Genomic DNA, 25,813 nt, shown 5'->3' with positions numbered 1-25,813 from the left:
TTGAAGTGTTCATAGGGACTTTAAAGGATAACATCCATCATGAGGTTCACCTTTGGGAACCTGATTCATTGGAGAAGGAATTCAGGTTGGAAAGAAAAATTGAAATCAAAATTATGGAAACAAGGAAGCCTACCACTCACAACTATAAAGATGGAAGTGTTGTTGCCCCTATCCTTCCACAACCTACAAGGTTGACACCTCAACAATTGGAAGAAAAAGGAGAAAAAGGGATTTGTTATAGTTGTGATATCAAGTACACTAAAGGTCATAAGTGTGCTGAGAAGAAATTATTTTACATACATCGCGAAGAAGAGGAAGAAAAGGAACAAGAAACGTCAAAACAAGAAGATATACACCAGGAACCAACCCTAGAGAAAGAAATGAATCCGACCATATTTTGTAATGCATTGGAAGGAATTACCACTCCTCAAACTCTCAATATACAAGGACATATCAAGAAGAAAAAGGTAATAGTTTTGATTGATTCGAATAGTACCCATAATTTTATTCATTGTAAGATAGCCAAGGAATTGAATTTCTTCCTATATCCAGCACCAAAGTGTCAAGTAATGGTTGCAAATGGAGGAACCATAAATTGCTCTAGAAAGTGCCATAATATCAAGCTATCCATGGGAGAATATGTATTTAATATTTCAATGCTTTCCATTCCAATGGGTAGAGCTGATGTTGTACTAGGAGTCTAATGGATACAATCTTTCAGTACGATAGCTTTTAATTTTCAAGAACTTTTCTTGAATTTTTTTTGGGAAGGCAAGAAATTTGAATTAAGGGGTATCAAAGGGAAACTGGGAAAGATGATCAGCTCTAACAGCATGAAAAATCTTCTAAAGAAATAACAACAAGGTGTAATTTCACAATTATGTTCACTAGAGGTTCCCACATCGAAATCATCTATTTCTCCAGAAGGTATTTGATACTCCCAAAGGCCTACCACTTATTCATGATCATGATCATGCTATTCATTTTATTCCAGGAAGTGTTCCTCCAAACATCAAGCCTTACAGATATCCATATACTCAAAAGAGTGAAATTGAACGTATGGTTGCAGAAATTCTAAAGGCTAGTATAATTCAACCTAGTCAAAGTTATTTCTATGCTCCAGTAGTATTGGTGCACAAGAAGGATGGATCATGGTGCATGTGTCCGGATTATAGGAAGATCAACAAGCTCACTATTAAAGATAAATTTACCATTCCTTTCATTGAAGAATTATTGGATGAATTACATGGAGAAATGTACTTCACCAAGTTGGATCTTCATTCAGGATATCATCAAATCAGAATGAAGATTGAAGACATTCCAAAAACAACATTTAAAACTCATGACGGTCATTATGAATTTTTGGTCATGCCTTTTGGCCTTACCAATGCACCTTCTACATTTCAAGTTTTGAAGAATCCCATTTTCAAACCCTTCCTTAGAAAATTTGTGTTAGTATTTTTTGATGATATACTAATCTACAGCAAGTCTTGGAAGGATCATGTTCAACATGTTGACAGGGCGCTCAAACTATTGGAGGAGAAACAATTATATGCAAAAACCTCCAAATGTTTCTTTGGAGTACAAGAGGTGGAATATCTAGGTCATATTGTATCTCATGAAGGTGTTAAGGTAGACCCTAGAAAAATTAAAGCCATTAAGGAATGGAAAATTCCCACATCCATAAATCATCTACTAATATTTCTTGGGTTGACAGGGTATTATCACAAGTTTGTTAAGAATTATGGGAGAATAGCAGCACCTCTAACAACATTACTAAAGAAAGATGCATTTTCTTGGACTCTAGAAGGCTTGAAGGCATTTGATCATCTTAAAGAGGCAGCGTGCCAAGAACCAGTATTAGCTACACCAGACTTCACAAAAACCTTTATTTTGGAATGTGATGCCTTGGGAAATGGAACTGGAAATGTTGCAAGAAGAAAGACCCATTTCTTTCGAAAGTCATCCAATCAAAGGATAGTGTTTACACAAAGCTATTTATGAGAAGGAAATGTTGGCAATACTACATGCACTTAAGAAATGGCAACCTTACCTAATGGGAAGACACTTCAAGGTAAAAATGGATCATGATAGTCTTAAATACTTCATAGAACAAAGATTATCTTCAGAAGAGCGGAAAAAATGGGTCAGAAATATGTTTGGTTATCACTTTGAAATCATCTACAAAAAAGGAAAGAAAAATGTTGTCGCAAATGCACTCTCAAGAAAGGATGAGGATGTGGAAGAATTGCTTTGTGCAATTTCTATTATCCAACCAGATTAGATAAATGAAGCAAGGGATGAATGGAAGAAGGATGAAGAAGTGTGGGTAGTTATTCAAAAGTTACAACAAGATCCCAGTACATTTGAAACATTTAGCTGGAAAAATGATTTGTTATGGTACAAATATCGCTTATACCTCTGTAAGAATTCCCAACTCAAACAAAATATTCTTCTAGAATTGTGTACCTCTCCCTTAGGAGGGAACTCAAGATTTTTAAAAACTTACCACAGGGTTAAGAAGGATTTTTTTGGGATGGCGTTAAATCTGATATTCAAAATTTTGTGGCGGAATGTTTAGTTTTCCAACAAAATAAATTTGAGACAATTAAGACTCAGGGTCTGTTACAACCTTTATCCATTCCAAGTCAATGTTGGGAGGAGGTTTCAATGGATTTTATCACAGGTTTACCCAAGTCCGAAGGAAAGAGTGTCATCACGGTGATAGTTGATAGACTTACCAAGTATGCACACTTTTTTTTTTCTACGTAAAGACTAAGCTAATATATTAAGAAAAAAGGAAAATATTTACATAGAGGAACTGGCCTCTGAGGATGTATAGAGACACCCTCCATCTGAAAAGCATTGCAGGTGCATAAGGCTGCCTGATTACAGAGATAGATACAATAGAGATAAGCATGGACAACTCAGCAGCCTGTAGTCCTCTGACTTACAAGAGAAATTCCTCCAAAAAGAACAACCGCAGCATAATTATGAAACCAAAGAGCCTGTGCATGTCTCTCGCACCTTGCTGCTGATATCATTGTGGCATTAGAGGGTAGGAAGACAGGTGATTCCAGAGATCTGGACACCCTGCGAAATCTGGGCATTCCACTACCCCTAAAGCAAAACTTGACATCTCTGAAAGAAAGAGACCCCTCCAAAACTCCAAAATTTGATCATAGTGCAGCAACAAAAACAGTAGTTTTAGCCTTCGAAGGCTCACCTTATGCGTTGTTGTCAGAATCTGGAAGATTTGCATCTTCGTTCACTGGCTGGCGGGAACCCGGAAGGAATTCTGGCGGTTGAAGCAGACCCGGAACACGAGCAAGCTCCTCAGGATTGACAACGCCTGGAGGAGGATTAGCATTGCCAAAATCCGCCCTCTCTGGTGTCATCCCAGCCTGAGCCAGCTCCCCAACATCTTCCTCCTGACTGTCAGAGTCTTCCTCATCCTCCTCTGTCGCAATGACAGTGATCAGCAGAGACACTTTAGAGCGATTTTTCCGACATCTGAATGTGAAGCTGGAAGTGTGCATTTGACTATCTTGCGGGTCCGATTCCTCAGAAGGAGAAGACGGAGGCTCTACCATAGCCAATGGTTGAACTTCCCGTGCTTGGACCTCCTCCCTTCTGCGAATACCCCAGACCCCTCCTCTTCGCGGGACTCCACGCTGTCTCGGCGCCATGAGCTGTGATGCTTGAGGGCTATGAACAGTATGAAGCCGAGATTGCCCAAACCGCACTTGAACGCCCTGAACCACCCCAATGGAAGGCTGAACCCGATAATGAATTCTCACTGCAGATTTCTCCGTCTTAAAACGATGGAGCATCCACTGAGCAAAGGTATGGCCTCTGCCCCTTCTCACATTTCCAGAACTCGCACCTTCTCCTCTTTGCTCAGAGCAGAGCAATATAATACCGCTCATATACCCAATCTGGAGCATAGAAACATTAATGTAATTCCCTGAGCGCCATTCTCTGGAAACCTCCATTCCGAAACCCAACCAAAATGCGTACAGAACAATTACATTCCCTCGCGCGAACCCATCGCCCCTTTGCCATGACGTTCCCTCGGCCTTTAATATCATTAACTCTTGGCAGAGCCACCTGGTATGGCCGTCCTGCCAAGTTTCATTGTCATGCCAGCTGCCCATTGCTGGTAGTCGAATTGCCACCCGCATCCGGGTAGTATGCACACTTTTTTGCATTATCTCATCCATTTAAATCTAGTACATTTTCTATTGTATTTATGAAAACAATTCAAAATCTACATGGAAACCCAAAGATTATTGTAAGTGACAAAGATCCCATTTTCACTGGAAAGTTTTGGACATAATTATTTTCTTGTCTGGGTACTCAATTACCTCATAGCTCATCTTATAATCCTCAATCTGATGGGAAAACTGAGATAGTGAACAAATGTTTGGAAGGATATTTTCATTTCTTTGTATCTGATAAACAGACACAATGGGTCAAATGGTCGCCTCTGGATGAATGGTAGTATAACACTTCCTTCCATACTGCAGCAAAAATGACCCCATTTATGGCACTTTATGGATATCATCCACCGTCTATCACATCACCTTTAAAAGAAAATTCTAAGGTTCAATAAGTGGAAGATAACATCGAGCATCAACAACAAGTTCTCCAACTCTTAAAGGATAACCTCACTTTGGCCCAAAATAGAATGAAACAACAGGAAAATCAACATTGCAGTGAAATAATTTTTGATGTAGGTGACTGGGTATTTCTATGACTACAAACATACAAACATATGTCCCTCAAGCAAGATAAGAATGATAATAAATTATCACCAAAGTATTATGGTTTGTACAAGGTGTTACAAAATATTGGTACTATGGCATACAAATTGGAGCTTCCTGCATCTTCCCGAGTGCACATAGTTTTCCATGTTTCATGCTAAAGAAGGTTATAGGTGACAAGCTCCCAGTTCAAACAATGTTTCCAAAACTTTACGAGTAAGGAAAAATCATATTGGAACCTGAAGCAGTCATAGAAACAAGAAATCGAAAGCTATGAAATCAATCAATTTCAGAGTATCTCATCAAGTGGAATAACTTACCTGCTGAAGATTCCACATGGGAGGATGAGAATTTTATACAGAAACATCCAGAACTACTCAAGTGTTGAGGACAACACTTTTTTAAAGGAGAGGGGCATGATAGGTCCGTGTAATACTAGTGTATTCCCTTATTATTATTGTCATAGTAGCCCCTTACTGTTATTTTTATTCCCATGTTGTCCCCATATTATTATTATTGTGCCCCATAGAAGCCCACTATTGTTATTGTTGTGCCCTTACATTATTATTGTTATGTTGGCTCTGATTATATTATGACCCCTTAGACTCCTCTATATAGAAAGGAGGTTTTTTCATTTGAATCATCCAAGGATTGTTCATTTATGTAATGTAAAGGAGGTTTCCCCCTCGAAGAGGTTGATTTTGAAGTCGTCGATCTCTCTTTTCTTCTATTTTGTGAGTTGGTTGCATAACACTCTAATTTTGGGTTTTAGAACCACCACATTTCAAAGATAGATATGATAAATTTTTATGGCAAGGTGTTGACGATGTTGGACCCACCAACATGTCAGGGAATCTCCCTGGTAAGAAGTCCCAATTAGACCTTAGACTGTTTGGTGTAGGAGTCCCAGTAGTGGGTCGTAAGATAATGTCTTGACCACGATTTCGCACAAAGGCAAGTAATATGTCCCTGTTGGTAGCAAGGGTGTGACAGCTGCAGTAAGTCAAGGAAGGTGCATAAGAGGTTCTAACACACTGAGGGTGAGGTGAGTGCACCCCTTGGAAACATGTAATAGTACGCATCTTGGAAAGGAACACACGAGCAAAGATGCATCACAAGCTAGAAAGAAAGTTAGCAAGCAATCCAAAGTGAAGGTTAAACCAACAACAAGTTTCAGAAAGATTCATACATACTTATATAGAATAGTCCATACATGCATGTGTAAGCAAACAAATACAAATATCATTTAGAGTAAACTAGATAGCATAGAATACAATACAACATATGCATGAAACGTGCTGGCTCTATTATATTAAGAAGTGTAAGTTCGAGTCATATAATACATCCATGTCCAACCACTAGTTTTGATGGCAAAATGTTACAGCCACAACTGCCTGCTCCTCCAAAGAGATGTAATAGCTCTGCACAGTGGAGAAGCCAAGGCTCGTTACAATACTGCCCAAGTTTTCTCTAAGATACTCCTACCAAAGCTTGGCTGACCAAAATCCCTTACAATGAGTTATGAGGTACTATTTATAGCAAAGGGTAGGGTGACCCTTGACATCCCCGTTTGTGATAGTTCATCTACCTTCATGACTCTTCATCTACTCTATGACCGTTAAATCCAACTATCGACACTTGAACTTCCAATTGACAAGACATTGCATTACAATGCATATGTTCCCATGTGAGACAAAATGGCTTGAGCAAGCCATGCAAGACATCATTGACACTCGGTCCATTGTGATGAGACCAACTCTTTGACATACTTGTGATGGTGAAGGTGGTGAGTTGATTCCAATCTTGGTTGTCCGTGATTGTGTGTATGCACTTAATGGTGACATCTTGCTGAAGCAAACTCTTGCCTCCATTGCATTCGGGTGCATTGGTATGGCTTCTCCATCCAACTCGTCTACTAATACGTGTATGGTCTTCTTAGGTGCAGCCGAACCAGAAACAAACTAATGCATAATGTTCATGGTGATCTTCCAGTGTGTGTTGGTAGTCATGTGCATCAACTGTAAACTACATGTTCAGCTCCAATTGGACTTTCTTCTTGTCTTTGCCTCGGTGAGTATGCCAAATGGGTTAGATCGCATGCATGTTCACAATGACATGCATGATGCTGAATTCCCTTGCATGCGATCAACAACACCACTCACCATGTCTAGTCTGTACCATCTGCTAGGATGGATCTTTAACTCGTATGGGCACAGTTTCATTCGTGAGTGCATGTTGTGCCCCCTATTGTACATGTTCCTGCTACAACTCATTCTCTTGTCTATGTAGCTCTTGTTCTTCCTTGAGTTTCTTCTTAAGCACATGCAACTCCTTCTTTGTTCCATTCTCTACCTTCATGTGATCTTCATGTCGCGCCGTCACCTCATAGCCTGAGTCCCCAAAGTTGCTTTCACCACAAGTGGATCTACTTGGGCTTGCAACTTTGTTCCGCCTATGTGTTGTCAACAATCTTCCTCTTGCATTCGTGGCATCCGGTATGCTACCTTCAGCTATTGTTGATGGTGTTGCTTGTTGTGATGTTGCTGCCATCATATCTTGATGTCCTTTTTTATGAACAACTTGATGTCTTCGTGGGTAGGTAAGTTCATAGACACTTGATCGACTGCATCCCCAAGCGTGCTTTGAACGGTGTCTTCAACCCTACTCTCCTGGAAACCATTGTACCTGTGTTGTTGAGAGGCATATGAACACTTACGATACCTGGAGACATGGAAACACTCATGGCAAGAAATGTGTTAGTGAAAAACCAAAATGACCTTGAGAACTGACTTGCAACATTGTGTGACTGATCATGAAGGTTGCGCAATTTCCATCGGGAGGTCGAGAGACTGACTGCCAAGACTGTGCAGGGCCCAGTCCAAGATATCAGGATGCTGACTGACTACTGGAACTGCGTAATGCACAGTCCAACCTGGTTTCTAACTACTAGAATTGTACAATGCGCAATCTCAGCTAGAAATGGTTGTAGGCTCAGTGACTGCATTGGGCAATTTTCTGGGCCAGCAGTCATTGTCCCTTAGAATTACGCAATGCAAGACTGGAGGATAGTCACTGGGCAGAAATTCACTTTTCCTGAGAGGAAGACAAAGCCTTCCCTCTCATGACTGCACAATGTTGTCTTGGTGAGGTAGAGTCCGAGCCAAGGGTGCCTAGACCCACGGACAGGCGACTGAAAGTGAATGTGAATGTGAATGCATGGTGATATTGAATGTAAACATAAGTGAATGACCGTGCATGTAAACAGTGAATGACAGATTCAGAAAATGGAATAACATGCATGTGGGTGAGGCGAGTCGCCGAATCACCGAGCAATCGTGAAAAACAGTTGCATGCATGTGATAACAGTGAGATGTTGACGAAAACTAAAATGGTGCTAGTACAAGATAGTATGTATCAAAATGACAACAAGCGCTCACTGAAATCAAGTAGACAGAATTCATACGAAGAGAAACAAAAAAAGCGTCATAAATGCAACACAAGACATGGAAGGTGATCTTACCCTAAAACAGCTGAGGTGAATGTGACGACGACTCCTAGATGCAATGTGGGATGTTAGAGTTGCAAGTTTTATGTGAGGAATGAGCTTTGTAGCATCTGGTTCATGAGTTTTGGTAAAATCGAAGATGTGACGTGCATGCCACAAATCTAGGAAGAGCGACACTTGGTGGGAATTTTCTGAAATGATTCTTGCATGCAACCTCTAGCTACTAAATATAGATCCCTGAATCAAGGGATGCCTCTGCATGTTTCTTTGGGAGAAGCAGCCCATGCATGTAAATCAGTTTTGCTTGGTCTCGGAGGGAACCGGTCAACTCAACTACACATGCAATAGGCTGCTCAACTGCTGGGAGAAAATCCACATTTCTAGATGGGGGCTAGGCTGATTTCCCAGAAGATTTGCACAATTTTTGGGTAGAGAAGCTAACTGCTGCGGCTGAGCAGCCATGTTGGGAAGAATTGCATGATTTTCTGGATGAACCTTGACTAGAAAAATTGCGTAATTCTGGAGCCCAACAGGCTGCCAGACTAAATTGCACAATTTCTGGAGGGAAGGTTGGTTTCCCTCTAGAATTGTGAAATTTCATGAAGGAGCTTCTTAACCTGCAGTTGGACCAAGTCCGAAGAAACAACCTATGAGGGAAATGCATCAATCTCTGATAGACAGGCTACCTTTCTGCAAGAAAACCATTGAAGCTTGGTACTTGACAACGAAAGACATGTTGCTGTGAAAGGTTGGTAGGGAGACTCCAAAACAAAGCTAAGGAAAAATTTTGGAGAGTGGTTGTGACCACTACAACACAAGGATATGGTAACATGGATATTACAGATGGAGCAATATTTTGATCTCCATGATGTGTAACACACACAAAAGGTATGCATTTCATCTTTGTGTTGAGAACCCAGTTAGTTTGTATCGTATCAATGGCTTTGTTTTCGTAAACCACTTGTCACTTAGTTAAGTTTTATGGAGGAAGTGATAGCATATTATGAGGATACAAAGAGAAACACCTTCTTTAGCCAATTGATAAATCTCAAACAAAATAGTTCAATGTCAGAGCATATTGAGGACTTCCAAATATTGAATATCAGTGTAATTGATATTCCAAAGGAGCACAAGATTGACGTCTTAATAGGTACTTTAAAGGATAACATCCAACATGAGGTTCTCCTTTGGGAACCTGATTCATTGGAGAATGTATTCAGGGTGGCAAGAAAAGTTGAAAGAAAAATTATGGCAACAAGGAAGTCTACCACTCACAACTATAAAGATGTAAGTGTTGCTACTCCTAGCCTTCCACGACCTATAAGGTTGACACCACAACAATTGGAGGAAAAAGGAGAAAAATGGCTTTGTTATAGTTGTGATAGTAAATACACTAAAGGTCAATAGTATGCTAAGATTAAATTATTCTACATAGATTGTGAAGAGAAGGAAGAAAAGGAACAAGAATCATCAAAAGAGGAGGACATGCACCAGGAACCAAACCCAGAGAAAAAAGAAATGAATCTGTCCATAGCTTGCAATGCATTGGAAAAAATTACCACTCCTCAAACTCTCAAGATATAAGGATATATCAAGAATAAAATGGTAATAGTGCTGATTGATTCAGGTAGTAATCATAAATTTATTCGTTGTAAGATATCCAAGGAATTAAATTGCTTCATATATCCAATACCATAGTGTCAATTGATGGTTGCAAATGGAGGAACTATAAATTTCTCTGGAAAGTGCCATAATATCAAGCTAACCATGAGGTAATATGTATTAAATAGTCCAATGCTTTCCATTCCAATGGGTGGTGTTGATGTTGTACTAGGAGTCCAATGGTTACAATATTTGGGGACGATGGATTTTGATTTTCAAGAAATTTTCTTGAATTTTTTTTGGAAAGGAAAGGAAGTTGAATTAAGGGGTATCACAAGGAAACCAAGAAAGATAATCATCTCTAATGACATGACAAGTATTTTGAAGAAAGAAAATCGGTGCGTCATTGCACAATTGTGCTCACTGGAGGTTCAAATATCAAAATCATCTATTTCTCCATATCTCTAAAAGGTATTGGAAAATCATTTAAGGTACTTGAGACTCCCAAATGCCTCCCACCTATTCGTGATAATGATCATGCTATTCATTTGATTCCAGGAAGTGTTCCTCCAAACATCAGACCTTACAGATATTCCTATGCTCAAAGGAGTAAAATTAAACGTATGGTTGCAGAAATTTTGGACGTTGGTATAATTCAACCTAGTCAAAGTTATTTCTCTTCTCCAGTAGTATTGGTGAACAAGAAGGATGGATCATGGTGTATGTAGGGATCTCAAAAACATAATTATTGAAGATAAATTTTCCATTATTTTCATTCATGAATTGTTGGATGAATTACATGGAGAAATTTACTTCACCAAGTTGGATCTTCATTCAGGATATCATCAAATTAGAATGTAGAATGAAATCATTCTAAAAACAATATTCAGAACTCATGAGGCTCATTATGAATTTATGGTCATGCCTTTTGGCCTTACTGTTATACGGGATTTATGATTGCAGACAAAATTATCTCCCCTAGGTCGGTGGCTAACCTAGAACAAGAAAGAGACAAGGAACGCAATTTTTTTCCTTTAAGTAAATAGATGATGGAGTGAGGCCTACCTGGAATCCTTCACACATTTCCCTCCTTCTTTAGCTTGGAAGCTCCAATTCCAGCTCTAGATTCCAAAATTAGAACCTACATAGTCAGATAACATGAGCCAAGAAACTACAAGATCTATGTAATATCATTTAATTACTTCATTCAATAGATCAACATGGTATTGAAATAAGTGAAATAACAACATCACATATAGGACAACAATGAATTCTTTACATTAAGATAAATGGAAGGATATTACAACCATAAGTAGCAGTTGATCTTATAGAAGAGCTCCTGCAAGTTGTTGACTTCTCCTTTCCTTGTCACAATATGCACCTCCAATCACCCTAAACGCATGAGATGATGACCACTCACTACGGTAGCATAAGGGTGGAATCACTCTCCAAAAGCCAACCCCCAACCACATAGAAGGTTGGGAATATATATAGAAGTAAGGAAAGTTGGGATTTATTATCCAATTACCAATATAGGGTAAGAGATCCACCATTGATGGAGGGATAGGATCAAAGGATAAGTGGTGAAAACTCCAATGTAGGGAAGGATAGGATCTGAATGTTTTATCCAAGGTAAGTAGTTGAAACAACTTCTGTAAACTCCTAGAAGGCAAAGCTTCCAGAATCCCTACCATTCTCCCATATTTATAGAACCAATGTAGGTTTGAAAGGGGAGCAACCTGTTGGAGATCAATGCATGCCATAGTGGAGAAACCTACTAGTGAACACACCCCAGTAGGCTTATAGGGAGCATTGGTCCTCAAACTGGCTCAGATGATGCAGTTTAGGGATGAAACTCTAGGAAATCAAAGGTACATTCTTAGGGATTTATGAAACATGGCGACAAGGGGGAATAAGATGTTGATTGATCCCATCAAGAGGCTCACTAATTCGATGTGACAAAATGGCCTATAACAGAATGCCCCCTAAAGCGTAAATTCAAAGATGATTTATGAAGACTGAAATGCTTTACCTTGTGACAAGTAGGGATCAAGGACAACCAACGAGCTTCATCTATTACAATACATTTACAACATGACATATTTTTTTGTTGAGGAAGAGGCATACCCATACTCAACTCATAAGCTAACATAAGATGTATCATGATCAAAAGGCACATCCACATATGCAACTAGTGGACCCATGACTGGATGACAATCTATATGATCACAACCATCATACATTGCGATATTTGTATAACTCCTAAATTGCAGCCCGGATGGATGAAACTAGATCCGGGGTCTTCTATCTCATTCACACGACCAACCAATGTACAATTTTGACCATGTGAATCAATGTCATGGAATCAAACATGGTAGACACCATCTAATTATCGGCCAATGATGTAATTCATTAACAGACATGAGCGAAACCACCGATGATGTTAATGTCTCTCAAGCTAATATGGTACAATCTATATGGTGTGAATGAATGAGTTGATGTCGAACACCACGCAAAATCTTTCGGTCAAAGGCCATTGATGTAAACTTTTCGTCGAGAATGAGGAAACTTTCCATTTATGTATGCAAGCACCAAGGTACCAAGGGGTGTTTCTAAGTCAACTTCCTGGATGATGTGTTGATGTCGACAGGAAGTGACCCGTTGCAGGAGGGCCTTGATGTATCCCCCATCAACGACACAAAACGGGTATCAAGATTGAGAAGATCATAATGATGTTGACATGGAACTAGATCAGGAAAGGCAAACATGAAACGAAGGCTTAAGATTATTGTAGTGGAGATCAATTGAATGACTTCTCGTAAACACATCAGTGACATTGAATGGAGTTGGCAGCATTAACTCAAAACTGAAATGGAGGCTCTGAAAATGGAATGATAACCAAAAGACAAGTAGATTACCCAACCCAATAGCCACGGAGATGAATTGGAAGAGTGTCGTGTTCAAGAGAAACTCGCTCCCATTAGCAAAATAGAATCCCTTATTTTCCCAATTTCCCCAACCATGTTGGTCAAATCCTCTTTATTTTTTAAAAAGCTTGAGGAGGATAACATATGCTTGATTTGTAATTTCATCCTTCGGATGAATCCCTCCAAGTATATTTAATGAACCCTCAGAATGAGTGGTTCAGCCTTGTCATGATCGACAATTCCATCATTGTTTTATGTTTTAACGAGTCCAGTGAAGGTAAAACTCGAAACCTTTTTCATGTTTTGAGAGTTTGAAAAAGAGGTGAAAAAGAAAAATCCAGATGGCCCTTTTCGTAGGTAACCCCTTAGGTCCAAAAAGTTAGAAAATAATACCAAGAGAAGCTCTTAGCCATGTTCGACTAAGGTATTCATTTTTCATAGTTAGTCTATCTAATTCTGGAAAAGGGCTAAAATTTTACTGAGTAGACATCTTTCATTTACTTTTAGGAGTTCAAAAAGACAAGTACTCGAAAATGTTTTCATATTTTGGGAGTCTGAAAAGAGCTAAAAGAGGACTCCAAGGGGGTCCTTTTTGGTAGTTTTAAAGAGCCCGAAAAAGAGATAAAAGTGTACTTTATGGTCAAAGTAACATGTTCAAACATAATGAAAACTTGTTAACAATTGTCAACTTGCTCAAAACACCACAAGAAGGATTAAACATACATGTTTCATAGTAAAAATGAAGTATATCTAAGTCAAAATAATAAAAAAGTACAAAGTAATGAGAAAATGACCATAAATATTCAAAATGACTTGTCATTTTTACAATTTCACATTTTACCTTCAACTGTGAGTATTTGGAGCCCTTTTTCATTCGATTTCTTCAGCTAATTGTGGCTAATCTAGGGAACCATTTCAAGTTTCATCGCTTCCAAGTAGTAACTCAAACCTTTTTCTATCTTTCTACAGTCCATTTTTGTGTTTTTTATGCAAAACATTTATGGTTTTGAGGCCCTTAGAGTTCATTAAAATTGTGTTGCACCTAGGCAAAGGAACACTATAGGCATAGGTGCAACACCCTGGTAAACACTGATGGGGTGCGTTGGGCTTATTTTTCCAAGTTTTCTTTCAATTTTACCTTAAATTTTTTCAAGTTGTTTGCATGGGAAGGATCATAAGGGATCCCTTGTTGATGTTTTAGATACCCATTAGCACAAAATGGCATTCATCTGGTGAGAAAGAGAACATGAGGAACAAGATTTGAATGTGGCAATGACCTTGCTACCATTTAGGTGCTAAAAAATTGTGGGTTATTAAAATTCTTCTAGCTTGCTGGTATGAGGCAAAAAATGGAGTTTTTGAAGCACCTTGTTCATTCATGGGATATTTAGGCACGTGCGTTCAGGTTTGGGGAGAATCTTCTCGAGATACAGGTAGAGGACATTTAATTTCTGATAGGATTGTCAAAGCAAGGTGCCCCCGTCTCTCTTCTAGGTGGAAGAAGTGGCAGCGAGACGGTGAAATACTATATCACTACCTATTGCAAATGTTGTCACAAAAACTTGATCATCTAGCCTTAATTTACTAGATGGATTGAAGTACACCATGTAAGGCCAATTTTACCATAGCAAAATTGCTTTCACTGTGAGAAATTACTTAATAAACCACATTGGTTAACCAATTTATAATTAAACCCATGAAGAATATTTAAATAAATCACTATTTATTTTAAATCATTGTTTAATTAATATTCCTTGTCACATTTGACCCAGTTATGAAAAATAAATAGATAAATTATTAATTATCTTATTTTTCTATAGGAATAATTAATTAATTATTATTCCTTGTCGAGTTTGACTAAATCCCTTAGGAATAATTAAATAAATCATTTTTTGTTTATTATTCCTTAACCATATTTCTTGAGATGATAAATAAATCATTTATTTATTTATTTATTATTTCTAAATAAAAGTTTAAATATTTTTTCCCTCCTAACCAAATATAATAAAATATTCCAAGTGGTTATTTCTAGAATGGGGTTAATAATATTTTATTATTGCTCATTATTCAAGGATAAGCTAATATTTTGTTATAAATAGGAGGATTTTCCATTCATTATTCACTTTGGATCATTTTCATTGTTGCACTCACTATTGTAACTATGATTATTATCATTATCGCATACCATTTTTCTTTTCCATTTGAGTTCTCACTGAGCTCAAGTATTTCATTTTTTGGGTTTTACACATTATAGAGGAGAGAGACTCTATCAAAAAGCTGAAGACATTTGAGGATAGCCAAGAACCCATCCCATAGAGGGGGACTGATAACATTTATTTGTTCCCTTCACAGGTGTTGTTTAATAAAATATATTCTTTATATATCTGGTTTCCAATGGATTATTTGAGTTATCCACATTTATTACTATTTCATTTTGTTGTTTAACTATGATTGTGGCATGGATCAAGTTTTTGAAGGTTTTGTTTCTATCATTTTCTATAGGTCTACAATGTTTAGCATCCATTTATGTTGTTAAGACTATTTGTCATCCAATGGATTATTTGAGTTACCCGCATTTATTACTATTTCATTTTGTTGTTTAACTATGATCGTGGCATAGATTAGGGTTTGGAGGGTTTTGTTTCTATCATTCGCTACAGGTCTATAATGTTTAGCAGCCATTTATGTTGTTAAGACTATTTGTCATCCACAGTCTTAGGTGATTTCTTTTTGTACACATATGAGAAGAAAACACTATAACAAAATTGGCGACTCCACTGTGTTTTTACTTCTGATCAGAAAACTGGGTGACCTTCAATTTTAAGCTTAGGATTTCTTCTTTTTTCAATCTCTTAATCTTGTTTACTAGCATTCTAACCCTAGATCAGTCAAAATCCTAACTTCCATAAGTTCTCTCATCTTTTCCGCAAGTCACATGAACCAGCTACAACAGAGACGACAAATTTTTCCAATACTTGCCGCCTGGGAATCAAGGAGAAGAAATCACACTTTTCTGCCCCAAAGGTGTGATCTGGAGGTCCAGAGCACACCTTCTGGCCCAAAAATTGCGATCACCCAAGAATCAGGTAGTACATGCGAGTTTTAGGGTTTCTAGGATTTTTTCAGATATGTTTCTAAGTTTTGTTGAGAGTTGTTTGTTGGGTTGGTTGACCACTGTCCTATCCTACTTAGGCCTTGATCTACTATATTTTTCTCTTCGAAGTGGAATTTAGCCCCTTAGGGCTTCTAGTACGCTTCCACCTTTATAGGAGGAGTTTAGCTAAGTAAGAAGTCTGAGTTTCTGTAGCGCTTTTAGCCATATTTTCCAGATCTGTACCTTCATGTTTTAGATCTTCAAAGATAGGTTGTTTCCATCCAAAGTTTCATTTTTAACCTTGTTTGGTCATTCACCTTAGGGTACCACTATTTTCCCTAGGTTTCACACCCATCTCCCTATCTTTTTGCAACAATTTCCCCCCCTAGTTTTTTATTGTTGTTGCACAACTTTCTAGTAGCATAGTGTCATTTGATCCCAGTCACACTAACACTTAGATCTCTTGGCCTTTTTAGTGTGTTTTCAGTTGATTTCACCACCAACCAGCACAGTGTTTTCAAACCCAGTTTGGGTGGGGTTTAGTTAATTGATTTGTTGTTCATTCTCTATTTTTAATTTCAATTTATTTCAACAATATTTTTTATTTTTTAAACATGATCTAAGCTTAATTAATAAACACACTTTCACACACAAGCACACCTTAAGTGAAGGGTGCTTGGTTTACAACACCAAGCCAAGACTTAACTTTATTTATTTATCTCCCCACTCAGAGACAAAAACATCTGGTTGATCTCCATTCACCATTTCCATGTCACTTGTGTCTTGCCACCATTTCTCCACCAAGGCATTTTCCGCGGAGACTCTTAGGCCTTCATCCCTAGTTTCCTCTTGGGCATATTACTCCTCCCCGTAGGTTTCGAGTTAGTCCTCCCCCAAGTCCCCATACCGAGTCTTCTTCTGGTTCATCTGATTCCTCATCTTATTTTGAGTCTCCTTCACTGCATATTGTCACCATGTCTAGACCCACTGCTGGTGCAGGAACCCAACTTGGTGTTGGCTCTGGTTCTACCTCGATAGTCACATCTGGTGGAACGATTTCCGGAACCATTCTAGTAGCTCCTCTGCTACCTTTCATGGCTGGGTTAAGTCTCCTAGATTTTAGCCAGTTGATAAATGACCCTATACATCACGATGTTGGTTGGCCAGCTATGCTGACTAAGCTCCCCTCCGACATCCCAAAGTTTGAGGGTAATTTTGGAGAAGAACCTACCAAGCACATTCGCTCCTTCCATATGTGGTTTTCATCCAATTCCAACATCGATGATTCCATTCATCTTTAGTTGTTCCAACGCATGCTCACTAGAGATGATGTGAAGTGCTATGTTGACTAGCCCGCTGCCTCCCGTTGAATTTTTGTGATGCTTGCTAAAGAATTCCTCTCATATTTTCATTTATCTCTCCAATACGACACTAGTATAGAGCTCTTGACCGCATTTCGTCAGTCCTCTACCACCCATCTTTCCTATCATCTCGAGGAATGGTGCAGAAGGAGGAGCATGTGTCATGCTCCGCCCTTCGAAGACCGTGTCTACCTCAATTGGTTTCTTAGGATCCTTTTATAACCCATTGCCAAAGATATTGCTTCTCACTCTCCTTAAACAGAGGAAGAAGTTCTCCAAACCGCTCTGAGATATGACTTGATTTATGCGCAATCCGGTTATGTCTATACCGTCATTCCAGACATCCCCCGTCCTAGTGGTCTCAATGCACCGGGGGAATATCACGCCACTGACGATATCATTGGATCCATTTCACATCCTTCCCCATATACTCAACAAAGTTATGGCTATCCGTAGGGATCACTAGTTCCTCCAACACTTATGCCCCTCCTACTAGCAACATGTTTCCAGGGCCATCCAATTCTCAACCTATCTACCAAACCATTTCCCCTCCACCATCTTATCCCTATAAACAGTTGAGTGCTCCAGCCCCTCAAGCATTAACATTGCAGCCTCCCATGCATCCTCAGCCACCGCCCCCTCGGGGTCAAGTGTTTGCATAGCAGAGTGTGACAAATCCCCAAATTGAAGAAAAAGAATAAGCGGAAGGGTAGCAAAGGTAACCAGGGTAATCAAGGTAATCAACCTAGTCAACCCCAGGGGAACCAGCCTAACACCAACAACCAGCAACAGGGTTGTTAGCCCAAGAAAAACAAGGCTATTTGTACAAACAAGCCTTGTGCATGTTATGGTGTACATGGCCATTATACACATGAGTGTTCTCTCTTACCACATGCTGGCTTGTATGGGCCTAACCCAGGTTCAGAGTTGATTTAGCCAAGAAAATCCCGATACTACTAACCCTTTCGGCAATAGTCTGTGGAGCGCGAACTAAGGTCTCACCCGAAGTAGTATGGGAGGGTACTAGAACTAGGTTTCTGCACCCTAGGGATGTCTGATGGGATTCTGGAGGTTCGCAGTCCGACCCGTTGCTATGTGCACTTGCTATTCCTTCCCAACCCGTGTTGTTGTTTCCATGCAGCCCTGCTTGGGGCACGACCCATACGATACCCAAGTTCCTTGCTAATTAACAAATTACTTAACTTGTGTGTGTAAGATTTATGGTTATTACAGCATATTTAGCAATCATATTAGTGCATGTGATACATTAACTAATACAAACATAAAGAAGATAATGCACAGCAAATACACAAAAATAAGAATCAACTTCTCTTTATTAATCTTCAATCCTGATTACAGACTTGACACCGCCCTACGCACTCAGCTGCAGGGGTCCGTGCACTCAGCTGCAGACTCTACTAGGTCTCTGTACACTTAGCTGCAGAGCCTCTTCCTACTACTACGACCCAATACACTTAGAATCCTACTCTAAGCTTGAACCATTCCTTCGCTACTCACTCTATCTTCAACTATCTTTTCAACTTAGAGCCTCGCTCTATTTATACAATCCCATGGTCCACGGACCATGGGTAGGCTGACATGACTTTACATTACATTACATTACTTTAGGGTGGACAGCCCTATGACTTAACCTCTACTTCGTGCTCCGCACCCACAATTCACAGAGTCTTACAAAACCTTTGACCAAAACTTGGGCTTTGAGCCCCAAAACATGCTGTGGGGGGATTCCATGCCCAACAGGCCCCCAACACAATCATCGTGACTCATCCTGAGTCACTTTGTTGGTGTGGTGATCTTGGCACAGAGCCCCTCCAACTGTTCCCGTACTGCCCAGAGGTCCACGGTGCACTATTCTGCGGTTTGTTGGACCTGTTGCATGCGTGCTTCTGAATCATCTGCATCTGAATCATGTCCTTTCTTTGGTACTGGCTTCTGGTGTGTGTGTTTATAGTCCTGCACCTTTTGCCTGGTTCCTTAGGTCGTGAAAACTATGCTTTGTCTGGTTAGTCAGATAGTCGGCCCACCCATGTAGAGCTTTAGGCAACTGCCGTTTACTTTTCCTGGGAAGGGTTCTCCATTAAGTTTGACTAGCTGGACCGCTCCTCTGTCTGTGACCTCCTTTACCACGTATGGTCCCAGCCAATGCATTCTGAATTTTCCCGGAAATTTTTCAAACTTACTGTCATACAGTAGCACTAAGTCATTTACCTTGAAGGTGTGCAACTTGATATCGTAGTCGTGCCAGGCCTTTTCACGCTGATTTTGTACCTGTTGATGAAATCTAGCCAAAAATAGTTCTTCCTCAATTTCTTCTAATTGTGCGAGCCTTTCTTCGAGAGCTTCACGGTCTGTCATGCCTGTGAGCGCTGTTATTCGCAGACTAGGTACGATGTATTCCATCGGCAAGACAGCTTTTGTACCATAGACCAACCAGAAGGGTGTTTGTCCAATAAGTTTCTTGCACGTTGTCCTGTATGCCCATAACACAGCAAGTACACGCAAGTCCCAGTCGCTTCGTTGTGCATTACAGACATTGGTTAGCACAGTCTCCAGTATTTTATTGAATGCCTCTACTCTACCATTGGCCTATGGGTGGTACGGTGTACTCTTTTGATGATACACCTGGAACTTTTGTGTGAGCACACTGATGGTTTCATTCAGGAAATGTGTTCCGTGATCGCTCATTAAGATTTTTGGACAGCCAAATCATGTCAACACATTTTCGAACAAAAACTTTGCAGTCATGGCAGCCGTGCAGTCCTTGAACGGCTGCACTTCTGCCCATCGTGTCAGGTACTCCGTCGCAGTGATGATGTAGCGCACCCCCATCAAACCCTAAGGTTTGATCAGGCCCACAAAGTCGATTGCCCATTTCTCAAAATGGTTGTAGTGTCATTTGGGGATTTAGTGGCATCTCGTCCCTTCGTGTTGGTTTCCCCATCCTTTGACATATATCGCAAGCCTTACAGTGCACTATCAAATCCTGGTGCAAGGTCGGCCACCATAACCCTGTGTGTAGAATCTTTTGTGTGGTCGCGTATCCTGCATAGTGTCCTCCTGCAGTGCCCCCATGTGCTTCCTCGAGGATCTGACCTCGTTCAAATTCAGGTATGTATATTTGCAATATCTCATCGTTGCCCATCTTGTAGAGGTGCCCCGCAATGACAGAAAAGTTTATCGCGCGCACCACCAATTCCTTCTTCTGCTGGATTGAGTACTCCTTCAGTGCAATCCCTATTGTTACAAAATGGATTATATCTTCAAAGTGTTCGTCCGCGACGCGTACTACAAAGAGTTGTGCATCAGGTAGTCCCTCCTCCAAATTTTTTGGTTCCTCGCCTATCTCAATTCATGACAAGTGGTTTGGTCATGCGTTTAAGCGTATCGGCTTGACTATAACCTCAAAATCATATTCTTGAAACAGTAAAAATAATCTGCATATTCACCCCCAACACAGGCTTGTTCACTAGGTATTTCAATGTGGAATGGTCGGTATACATCTTGAAATGTCCTCCAAGTAAATAGTGTCAGTATTTTTTGATCACGTACACCATTGCCAACCCCTCACGCTCGGTGGTAGAGTAGTTATTTTCTGCTTTGGACAATATTCGACCGCAAACGTGATCAGGTGATCTACACCCTCCGCACCTTCCTGTGTGAGTATGGCTCACAACGCGATACATGATGCATCAATAGGTACATGAAATTCCACGTCCCATTTCGAGAAGACAAGGATTGGCGCAGAGGCCAGTTTCCCCTTCGGGATATCCAAACTCTTCATGTAATCATCATTCCAGCAATATGTAACATCTTTTTTATAGCTTTTCCATTGGCGCATTATTTGGGCATAACTTTTGATGAACTTCCTATAGTATCCAATGTGTCCCAAGGTAGCGCACAGTTTTTTAACACTTTGCAGTGCTTCCAAATTTAGGATAATGGTGATATTTGTAAGGTCCACCATTAGTCCTTCTTTGCAGACCACATGTCCCAGCAAATTTCCAAAGGGAACGAGGAATGTGCACTTCTTCAGGTTCAGCGCAATCTGGTGCCGGCGGCAAGTATCCAGCATCAAACGTAAGCTTGCTACATGGTGCTTAACTAATCAAAAAACAGTCCAGTCATCCAGATAGACCTCCAAAAACTTGTGGATGTATTCCTTGAATGCGGCTACCACAATGCGCGAAAATATAGTTGGGGCATTCTTTAGTCCAAACGACATCACGTTGTATTGAAAGCAGCCCCATTTTGTTACGAAGGTCATCTTGCTCCTATCTTCCGATGCAATCTTGATCTGGTGTTGCTTTAAGAACCCATCCGTGAATGAGTATGCTTCCAGACCGCCAAAATTCTCCAGTACTTCATCTGTAAATGGTGTTGGGAATGGATCATGTACATAGGCATCGTTCAGCTTCCTGAGGTCCAATAATATTCTTATTTCTCCCTTCTGTTTTTTCTCCTGTACTACCATAGGACTCACCTAGTCAGATTCTTCCACTAGTTCAATAATTCTGGCTGCGAGCATTTTGTCTAATTCATCACGGACCTTTTCTTTGTATTTCAGGTTCAAGCGGTATAGCTGCTGCTTAACTGCCTTCACGTCGGGTTTTAGGGTGATCTTCATCATCCCTAAATCGCCCACGATCCCTTTTAAGTCCGTAATTTTAGTTGGGAACAATTCTTGGTATTCACAGAGTAGCTCAGCAACTTTATTGACTGTGGCATCGTCCCAATAGTCTCCCAGCATTGCGTACTTCGGCTCTGCCTCCATTCCAATATTGACCCGCTTTGTCTTTAACGGCGCAGTGATGTCGGGGTCTTCAAGTGATGTTCCATGAATCTCGCAAGAGAATTCTGTTTCTAGAATGTTAATGTTCCGTAGGTCCTCATCATCCTCTTCGAAATTTACGTTATAACATTCCAATGTGCCACTTAACTGTGTCACCCAGTCTGGCTAAAGTACGCCCATTGGTTCCTTTGGTATTTTGAAGATATTGGATTTTACTACTTGTAGTGCATCGTCAACAGTATCCAACCAACGATCTTAAAATGTGAATGTTAACAAGAATCCCTCGTGCAAGACATCGCACTCACCCGTACCATGGCGTAGCTTTGTCTCAGTATACCAATTCATGGGTATGACATCCAGGGTATGGTAGAATAAATACACCCATTCAGGTTGTGGCTCTTACCCGTAGACCTTGGTCCATTTTAGGAGGTGCATGCGTTGATCATCTCATCTGTCATATTTGTCTACTAGTCGTACTTGGGGTTTTCCAAAATGCGGGCGCATCATCCTTTTGCATCCGCACTAGTCCTCGAAATTTCCTTGATGCGTACCCCACCATCATGTGGGTGTTGCACTTAGTGCCCATTTCAGTGCATCAAACCGCTACTATTCTGGTATTGCGCTTTCAAATTTGCTTAGAAATTCATCCACCGCTGACAATCCATCATATGTCAGTAGCTCCCTTGCCTATGTTGTTACGCAACACAATGACCTAATCATCATGTTGTAGTTCAGTTTTGTTACTTCATGCAGCCGATTCTACCATTGCTCTATCTCTTCGTCTGAATCCAAAGTGCAGGAGCTTTCGCACTCCCACAAAATCCTTCCATCTGGAGTTGGATTCACCCAATCCTATCCTTATGCAATTATCTTGTAGATAAAGTCGAGATCGTCATCACTATCATCATCTCACACCAATTCAGTGTATCGCGCTCCTTCGGTTGGATCCAAAGGTACTACTATGCGTAGTCACTTTTTATCAAAGTTCATTTTGCGCTTCTTCAAATTTATGACTCTGTTCATGTCGGTAGCCCAACCTATTCCTAGTAGCACGGGATAGGGATTACTGTCATCAACAATCTCTATCACTTCAAAATCTTCCTGCATGCTCGCACCTTCAATATTGACTGTCACCCCTTGCAATCTTCCCATGGGAAAAATATTCTGTTGGTTCTCCATTCGTAACTAAATAGGGGACCATTGTAACACAGGTCTACGCATGTGTTCCCACGTTTACTTTGGTAGTACATTCGCGTCCGAACCCAAATCTAGGATTACCTGATACATTTCATACTTGCCTGTTTGCGTAGTCAACCTCATCTCCCTTCCTATGTGCAATGCATGCTTTCTAAGTTTTCGAACCACACACAGTTCTCCTCACCCTGTGCACCTAGTGATAAGTTCTTATAGCCCTTTGATTGCCTTGCTGTCGCGCAGTGTTTTCATGCATGTCTCCAGAAAGGTAGTGAGCATGGAAGGATCCATCCCTAGTTCTAGTTGATCCTTAATACCTAAAGTGGAGGCCTCCATGAATCTCTTCTTAGCTTCCATGAATGTCTCCTTCGCGCGCTCTAAATCAAAATCGGGTTCCCTTGTAGGAGCCTTGTGAACCCACACGCTTTCTTCTAGCTGCTTCCCTTTCTCCTCTCCCATTGTCATACTACTTCTGAGCATCATGTTTACATTTGGGTCTTCTTCGCATGGTTCAGACCTCATCATTTGTAAATTCTGGGTCTGAGGGGGCTAGAGTGCCCCCTTTTCACACATCTTCACTATCAGCGAAGGGTAATCTTCTGCCTCATGATCAAACTAATTATAATACCAACATGATATCCTAGTCGGGTTTGTATAATCGCGGGCATAATGCCTTGGCCCTCCTCAATTGTAACAAATTATCTAGTCGCGACCCCTTCCTGGTCCCATTCCACCTTGACCCTGACCGCACCCCTAAAACCCATCGCACGCCATCCCTACATTTGGGTCAAGGGCTCATGTTTTGGCCTGCACCCTATAGGTAGGAGACTGATCCATCATTATTTCATAGCTTCAGTAGGTGCATTCGTCATGGCCTACCGACCTATAGAAATTACAAAACAATTGCTGGGATGTCTGCATATACTTCAGCAACAAATAACAATTATTCGTAGTGTGTTTTCCTCCTATCTCGCATATCGCGCACCATAATGCAGATGCTGCGCTCGTCGCTACCTGTGCCTCTGGTCTTAACAGCATTGGTTGTCCCCCTGCCAAGTAGTTCACGAACACTAGACAGTGGTCCTTGTCGTGCCCTTGGCCTTTGCATTTTATGCACCGTACTTCCTCGTGCACCTCCAGCCGAGTTGTCCTGTCCTATTTCAAACTTTGCATCTCCAGACACAGATTCTACAATTGCGTGTGGATTTTTTTGACTCCCAACCCAGGGTCTTGTATATGGGTCTCATGCAACCTCATTTCCATCTCCAATGCTTCAGCTTGGGTGGAAAGTTTTTGTTGTGATAGCGTTGTCCTTAAGTGTGGCATAAGTGAGGCCACAAACCATGCATGATATTGTGCATCTGTTAACATCATATTGGCTTCGTGAATCATACTCTTAAGCCTTTAGTCCAGATCCCAGGGAGTCTCACCCGGGAGCATCGCGATCTCCTTAAACCCAATGATTGATTGGGTCTCTGATTTTGGCCTACTAAATTCCTTGTTCAGCACGGTCTGGATCTCTGCAATTCCTGCATTCAAGTGGTCATTAGAATGCTTGATATACCACATTAAGGTGCGATCCTACAATGCGCTCACCAACTTAGCCTTTTTAATATTATCATCCACGATGCCCTATTCTTCCCATACTGCTCTTACCACGAACCAGAATTGGTCCGGATCTTCATTTCCTACTCCTCTGAACACTGATAGTTTGATCGAACTCGCCATACTGAACTGCGGTGGTGGCGAAGGTGGAGTGGTTGGAGATGGAGGTGAGGGGGGTGAAACGGGTGGCAGTGTGGGTGGAGGTGGTTGACCGCGCTTCTCAAAGAAACTTTCACGAGCTCCTCCTCACTTTCCCACGAGGGTGAAATTAAGGGATTGTTTTCCAACTCCTCACTACTTCCGCTTCTATAGATCTTCTTGCTTTGCATAGTCCCAAACATTAATTTTTTCACATAATCCGCTTTTCACACAATAGCATCTTAATCCAAGTGTTCAAGGATTTAATATACTTACCTCACGATCCCTTGAGGAAACGTTGCTCTACCTCACTGTAGCTGACGGTCGTGTCTACCGTGAACTCAGTGATAAATCCTCCTATTATTCAGTCGATCTGGCACGCTTCATCCACAGCCTGCTCGATATTGCTTTCTGATGCTTCTAGACATCGCACCAGTTCCGAAGTCCACACTATTGGTTTGTCGAGCCTACACCTTCCCTGACTATCTACTAACTTTGTGATCCACTCATACAGCTCAGAAGAAAAGGATGTAAAGAAAATTTCATGTATTTCCGTGTACAAGTAGCGCTCCAACCACTATTCCTTAGATACTCGCGGATTTTTGTACTCCTATGTCACAAACTTGTGAGTCTTCTTGTCTAACCACTCTTCAATTTCTTTCTTCATTGGATTCCATATGCACGACATTAGACATCCTTTATGCAAATCCCGATCACAGCAACGGAACCATTTGTTTGCTTGTATGGGCCTAACCTAGGTTCAGAGGTGATTTAGCCAAGCAAATCCCAGTACTACTGGCCCTTTCGGCAA

This window comes from Pinus tabuliformis, chromosome 9 (genome assembly GCF_031772625.1).
Source record: "Pinus tabuliformis cultivar Carrire ecotype Pingquan chromosome 9, CPIR1, whole genome shotgun sequence".
Taxonomy (NCBI): Eukaryota; Viridiplantae; Streptophyta; class Pinopsida; order Pinales; family Pinaceae; genus Pinus; species Pinus tabuliformis.
This window is presented reverse-complemented; position numbering follows the sequence as displayed.